This window comes from Chiloscyllium punctatum, chromosome 40, assembly GCF_047496795.1.
Source record: "Chiloscyllium punctatum isolate Juve2018m chromosome 40, sChiPun1.3, whole genome shotgun sequence".
NCBI classification, from domain to species: Eukaryota; Metazoa; Chordata; class Chondrichthyes; order Orectolobiformes; family Hemiscylliidae; genus Chiloscyllium; species Chiloscyllium punctatum.
The window spans coordinates 17,313,284-17,320,517 of NC_092778.1; positions in this window are offsets into that span (position 1 = coordinate 17,313,284).

Consider the following 7,234-nt stretch of genomic DNA (forward strand, 5'->3'; position numbering starts at 1 on the left):
CCTGTGATTTATACTATAGGAGCTTTACAGCAACCACCTTTGATTTTCCCTCCAGTCTCCATCAGGTCCACTTCAACGCTGTCCTTTTGAAAGGCCTGTTTTAATCCACACCTCTCAACATATTGGAGGGAAGAGAGAGTTGGTGTGTAGGAAGATGGAGATGGTTTTGACATGTGAAACTTGCCCAGATTAATCCCCAGCAAACAAAGAGAGAACCATCTGTTAGCCACTTCCCCGATAGGCTCATTGCAGTAACCACAGGTGTCAGGACCCAGCCAACTGGAGTGTAGCCAAGGAATTCAGCTACCCCCTTCCCCGCTGCCCCCCCCCCCATTCCTTTTCATTGTCACACAACCTAGATAAAGGATCTCCAATGGCTGCTACTTTCACCTTTCCCAGCATTTGTAAGGCCAGACAGACCCATGCCCAGGCTGTGTCTTAGCAGACCAATTTCTCCCACTGCACTGTTTTACCACTGTAAACACCTAAATGTGCTATAGACTGATGGCTAGAATGCAGAAAGATGTCTTGAAACTGGGCAGCCACCCTCATCAGAGACCCCCTCCTTCCTCAGAGCAGATAAGTCAATAACAGCCAGGAAATCTGCAAAATGTGCGAGGGCTTTAAGGGGAGAAATGTTCAACACCAGCCAAAACCTGGTATAAAAATAAAAATCAATATCCTTCAACTGCCTCCCCCCAAATTCTCTTGAACAAGCCCTTCTCAGTTTAGGGGTGTCTGGGAAGCATGCAATAGAAGATCTGTTTAAACAAAAAAAAAATTACTCTGGGTGAGAGATCTTAAAATCTATTCAATTTTAGCATGGAGGACAAGGATGTCAGAACGCACATGCATTGTAACCCCTCCCATCCAGAACCTAACCTCAACTGGTGACAAGGATCTGGGTTTAGTGGCAAGTGTCTGATTAACCAAGACCAGGACCTCCTTTTTCCACTTCCACCCCTGGTGCACACACACCAGCATTGCTGCTCGGTAACGGGTTTGCTTTCAGCGACATGATCTCACAATTACTGTCCAATCAGTACTAGAGGCTGCAGCTATCACTGTTCACGGTTGGTCTAACTGAATCCAGAGGATGTGGGTACAGTTACAATGTTTAAAAGACATTTTAGATAAATACATGACAAAGAAGTGGTTATGCAAGGGTCAGGTGGTCTGCTTCAGAGGAGACACCACATAGTTGTCAAACTAATTCTCTTAGAATCCATTATGAACATCTGTTTGTAGTGGGGATACCCTGTTTAACATACCAGGTGAAGAACATAGGGCCATAGGGTGATTTAAGCCCAGAAACAGACCTTTCGGCCCAACCAGTCCATGCTGACCATGTTGCCAAACTAAACTAGTCCCACCTGCCTCTGCTTGGCCTATATACCTCTAAACATTTCTTATTCAGATGCTTATCTAAATATCTGTTAAACATTGTAACTGTACCCGTATTAACCACTTTCTCTGGAAGTTCATTCCATACATGAACCGTGTAAAAAAAAAAGTCTAAAAACTCTCTCCTCTCACCCTAAATATACACCCCCTAGTCTTGAACTCCCCCGGAGAGAAAAAAAGACACCTTCCATTAACCCTATCTATACCCCTCATGATTTTATAAACCTCAAAAAAAAAGGCCACCCCTCAACCTCCTATGCTCCAATGAAAACAGTCCCAGCCCCTCCTTGTAATTCAAACCCTCCATTCCCTGCAACAATCTACTTATTTTGACTTTTAAAAAAAAAGGCAGACAACAAAAAGACAAATCATAGAATCCCTACAGTGTGGAAGCAGGCTATTTGGCCCATCAAGTCCACACCAACCCTCTGAAGAGCATCCCACCCCTCTACCCTATCTCTGCATTTCTCATGGCTAACTCACCTAACTTACACATCCCTGAACACTATGGATAATTTCCCACAGCCAATCCACCTAATCTGTACATCTTTGGACTGTGGGAGGCAACTGGAGCACCAGGAGGAAACCCACACAGACACAGGGAGAATGTGCAAACTCCACACAGACAGGCAGTCGCCCAAGGCTAGAATCGAACTCAGGTCCCTGGCACCATGAGGCAGCAATGCAAACCGCTGAGCCATCACGTCACATTAAAGCCAAATTAAAAGTTAGGATTAAAAGCCATCTCTTCGGGTTATTCAATGACAACAAGAGGCAGCATTTTGAGCATTGCAGATGTAAACATAATCTGTTAACATTATTATAAGTTTAAATAAATGCATCGTAAATGGACTTCAGTCTCATCATGTGGAGGCTGGTACAATGACAACATTTAAAAGGCATCTGGATGGGCATATGAATAGGAAGGGGGATATGGGTCAAATACTGGTAAACGGGACTAGATTAACTTAGGATATCTGGTCGGCATGGACAAGCTAGACCAAATGGTCTGTTCCTTTGCTGTGCATCTCTACGTATATAGGGAATCCAATTTGGAGCTAAGAATGATAGAACATGGCTGAAAGCTTTAACAAATTAAAAGTCCAAAAGAGACTCGAGAGTCCATGGACAAAAATCAATAAAACACACTGAACAGATACAGAAAATAAATCAAGGTGGTGAGTGGAATGCTGGCCATTGCACCTCGAGGGTTGAATGAGAAATTTGCATTAAGCTTAGTAACACAGAGGTCTGATCAGGCAATACCTGATGTTCATAGAATCCCTACAGTGTGGAAACAGGCCATTTCGCCCAACAAGTCCACACCGACTGTCCAAAGTGTAACCCACCCAGACCCGTGCCCCTACCCTATATTTACTCCTGACTAATGCACCTAACCGACATCCCTGAAGATCATGGCTAATTCACTTAACGTGCACATCTTTGGACTGTGCCTTCTTTACTCAGTGCAAGGCATCTCACCCTGTGTATAATTGGTCTCGGAGGGAGTGCAGCATAGATCAACCTGAATGATTCCTGGACTTAAATGCTACAAGGCAAGACTATACACACCCCAACATTGTATTCTCTAGAATTTAGAAGATCAACAGCTTCTCTCATCACCATGAGATGTTTAATGAGACCTGGTCATTTCTAACTGCCCCATCTATCAGCTGTGGAATCCAGACTTCAGGGACAGAGTCTAAAATTTAGAGTCAGACCTATCAGGAGTGAAATTAAGCAACAAATCTACCAAGCTTTTGTGAAAATGAAAATTAATGTTTCAGGTCCGATGACCCTTCTGCAGAACCGCTGACAGCTAGGAAAATATGTACGTCGATTTTGCTGCTCCTCGGATGCTGCCTGAACTGCTGTGCTCTTCCAGCACCACTAATCCAAAATCTGGTTTCCAGCATCTGCAGTCATTGTTTTTACCTAGGAAAATATGTTGGTTTATGCGCAGAAGATAGGGGACAGGGAGAAAATGATAGGTGGGGAGAGAAGAAGAGTTGGACAAAGAAGTAGTTAATGATGTGGCTGGGAGGGTGAATAGCTGTCGATGGAGACTGTTAGCTGCTAACAAAAGGTAGTGTGTAATGGCAGACAATATAATAACAAGGCCTGGTATGAGAGGTAGGGGGCTAAGACATGGGGGAGCTCAGGCCCTAAGATTATTGAATTAGAGAAACTCTGGAGGACTGCAGGGTCCCCAAGCGGAAAGTGAGGTGTTGTTCTTTCAGCTTGCACGGAGCTTCACTGGAGCACTGCAGCAAGCCCAAGACAGAGAAGTTGGCCAGGGAACAGGGTGGGGTGTTAAAGTGGCAGGCAACTGGAAGCTCAGGGTCTTTTTTGCAGGCAGGATGTAGATGTTCTGCAAAGCGGTCACCCAGAATACGCTTCATTTTCCCAAATGTAGATGAGACCACACTGAACAGCGAATGCAGTAGACTAGGTTCTGTGAAATGCAGGTAAAGCGCTGCTTCACCTGGAAGGTATGTTTGGACCTTTGGATACGGAGGAGGGAGGAGGTAAATGAGCAAGTAAAGGTGCTGTTTGGGAGCACAGGGTGGGGAAGATGGTAGGAGAGAGAGGGTGTTGGAAGTAAAAAAAACAAAAGAGTGGACCAGTATGTTCCTGACGGAGTGGTCCCTGCTGAAGGCACAAGAGAAGGGAGGGGGAAGGAGGTATCTGGTGGTGGCATCTCACTGGAGGTGGCAGAGTTGGCAGCTGATGATCTTCTGGATGCTGGTGGGATGGTAGGTGAGGACAAGGGGAACCCTATCGCTGTTGCAGGAGGAAAGAGGGGTGACGGTGGAAGACCGGCTGGACCTGATTGAGGGCCCTGTCAACTATAGTGCTGGGGAATCCTCAGTTGAGGAAGAAGGTGGATATTTAAGAGGCTCCCTTGGTGAGGTTGGTATCAGAACAAATGCAACAGAGAGGGAGGAACTGGGAGAATAGAATGGAGTCTTTATAGGAAACAGGGTGTGATGATGTCAAGTGCAGATAGATGTGGGATGCGGTGAGTTTATAGCGGATGAATGAGCATCTATCCCCAGAAATTGAAACAGATGTTGATGAAGGGAAGGGAGGAGTTGGAGATAGACCAGGCAAAAGTGCGGCGAGAGTAGAAATTGGAAAATCAAGAAATCTTTCCAATTTTGGACGAGATGGGGAAGCACTACCCATGATATCATCGATATTTCGGAAAAGGATTCATGGGTGGGGGCCAGAATAGGGCCTGAACAATTTCCACAGTTCTCTCTGTTTTTAACCAAGAGTTAGTGTTTATAACTTTCTTCCACTATCGACTGTCGATGCCTGATTATAGGTTAGGAGTCATACAGCACAGAAACAGTCCCTTTGGTCCAACCAGTCTATGCCAAACATAATCCCAAACTAAACGAATCCCACTTGCCTGCATTTGGCCCATATCCCTCCAAACCTTCCCTATTGATGTACTTATCCAAATTAAACATTGTAACAGTACCCACGTCCACCACTTCCCCAGGAAGTTATTTCACATACAAACAACCTTCAAAAATTTGTTCATGTCTTTTTTAAAATCCCTCTCCTCACCATAAGAAACTCCCCCAGTCTCAAAATCCCCCATAGGGAAATTCACCCTTTACACCTTGTGATTTTAAAATGCATCTATAAAAGGTCACCCCTCAACCTCCTATGCTCCAGCAAAAATAGTCCCAGCCTATCCTTTAAACTCAAACCCTCCATTCCTGGCAACGTCCTGGTAAATCACTTCTGAATCTTCTCCAGCTTAATAATGTCGTTCCTGCAACAGAGAGACCAGAACGGGACACAGTACTCCAGCGCTTGTTTGATTTAATTTTAAAATGACAATTGAGTTTTGTAAAGTAGACACATTAAAGGAGAGCGAGTTTGGAGAAGATTTGTATCTCGGGTTGATGTAAGTTTGCTCGCTGAGCTGCAAAGTTCATTTTCCGGTGTTTCATCACCATACTAGGTAACATCAGTGAGCCTCCTGATAATGTTACCTACTATTGTGATGAAACATTCGAAAGTGAACCTTCCAGCTCAGTGAGTAAACTTTCATCCACGTAACAGCTATGAAAAAAATGCAAGCATATGGAATTAGGTTACTGAATGATGCAATAAGCTTCAAGCATTAAACAGTCTACTCCTGTTCCTATGCTTGCTCTCTCTAAAGCACTAAGACAACCAGAGGAGCAGAAGGCAACATGAATAACACTTCCTACAAACTCCAGCTGTGAAGGAAACATTGTCCCTCTGGCAGAGGTGACTGTGTTTGAGATTCCTGTGGACTGTTTTAATGGTTCCCTATAGAGTGCCTGCAATCACCTCACCACCCAACATTTCAACTCCCCCTCCCACTCTGCCGAGGACATGGAGGTCCTGGGCCTCCTTCACCGCCACTCCCTCAACACCAGACGCCTGGAGGAAGAACGCCTCATCTTCCGCCTCGGAACACTTCAACCCCAGGGCATCAATGTGGACTTCAACAGTTTTCTCATTTCCCCTTCCCCCACCTCACCCCAGTTCCAAACTTCCAGCTCAGCACTGTCCCCATGAATTGTCTATCTTCTTTTCCACCTATCCTCCCCACCCTTCTCCCTGACCTCTCACCCATTGTACTCTATGCTACTTTCTCCCCACCCCCACCCTCCTCTAGCTTATCTCTCCATGCTTCAGGCTCTCTGCCTTTATTCCTGAAGGGCTTTTGCCGCTCCTCGGATGCTGCCTGAACTACTGTGCTCTTCCAGCACCACTAATCCAGAACCCATTTACCATAAAGGAGTTTAGCAATGAAAAACTTCTGTTTTATTAGTTGCAGGCAGTTAGAAAGCAAATGATACATAAGTATTGGTACTGAGACACAGATTATGATAGACAAAATTGTTTGTCTGGCTATCTACCCCCTAACAGCAAACAGTTGACATGTGAACCTTCTGTTGTTACTGGAGAACAGTCATTGGGAAGAGTCAGATTGAAATCAGGGGAAGCTATGCATCACAATAAGATGCCACAGAGAGACCAGGAAAATAAAGAACAGAAACAAACCAACAGACAATAAACTGTAGAGATAAAGCATGAACTGGTTCAGCTGATTTTAATAAGTTAACCAGAAGCACACTCAGGGTGGGAAAAAAAGTTTAGTCCTGTGCTCATGTTGAAAGAGTAGCCAAAAGCAGAGAGATGTGGAACTGGCAAGGATTGAGCTCAATCGAGTGCAGAACCCACTCCCCCCAACCCAACCCAACCCAACCCTACCCTAAATCGGGTCAAGAATGTGAACCATTCACCATACATTGCAAAGCTCCTACTTTGTATCAAATGGTGCCTCGACAATTCAAAGTTGATGCTGCCAAGCTATTGCAATCGGGTAAATAGTTCACACCGTGGAATATTGTTTCTATACAATTCTTCATGGTAACCTTGGAGGTCCGAAATAGTAACGTGTAGCAATTCACCTGGCCGTTCTTATAACGGGCACCTCTTGAGAGAGCAATTTAAACGCAAGTCCAAAATAACTGGAGTTACTTGTAATTCCAGACAGCAACTTTACATTTAAGAAATAAATGTAATGAGAGAGAATCAGACATTATAATTCGTAACTTTCCAGCCCTTAGAGAAAAAAAAATACAAATCAACCTTCGGTTTTTATTTAACTGGCTTTGAAAAGGTAGCTTTTGCATCTGTAAAACATTATAGGTAAAAGTTTAATCGAATTACATTAAGGAGACGCCCATATTCTTTCAAGTACTATCTCGCCACACACACACACAAATCCAACTATATTTTACAAGTTATCACATTCCCTGTATAAAGAGAA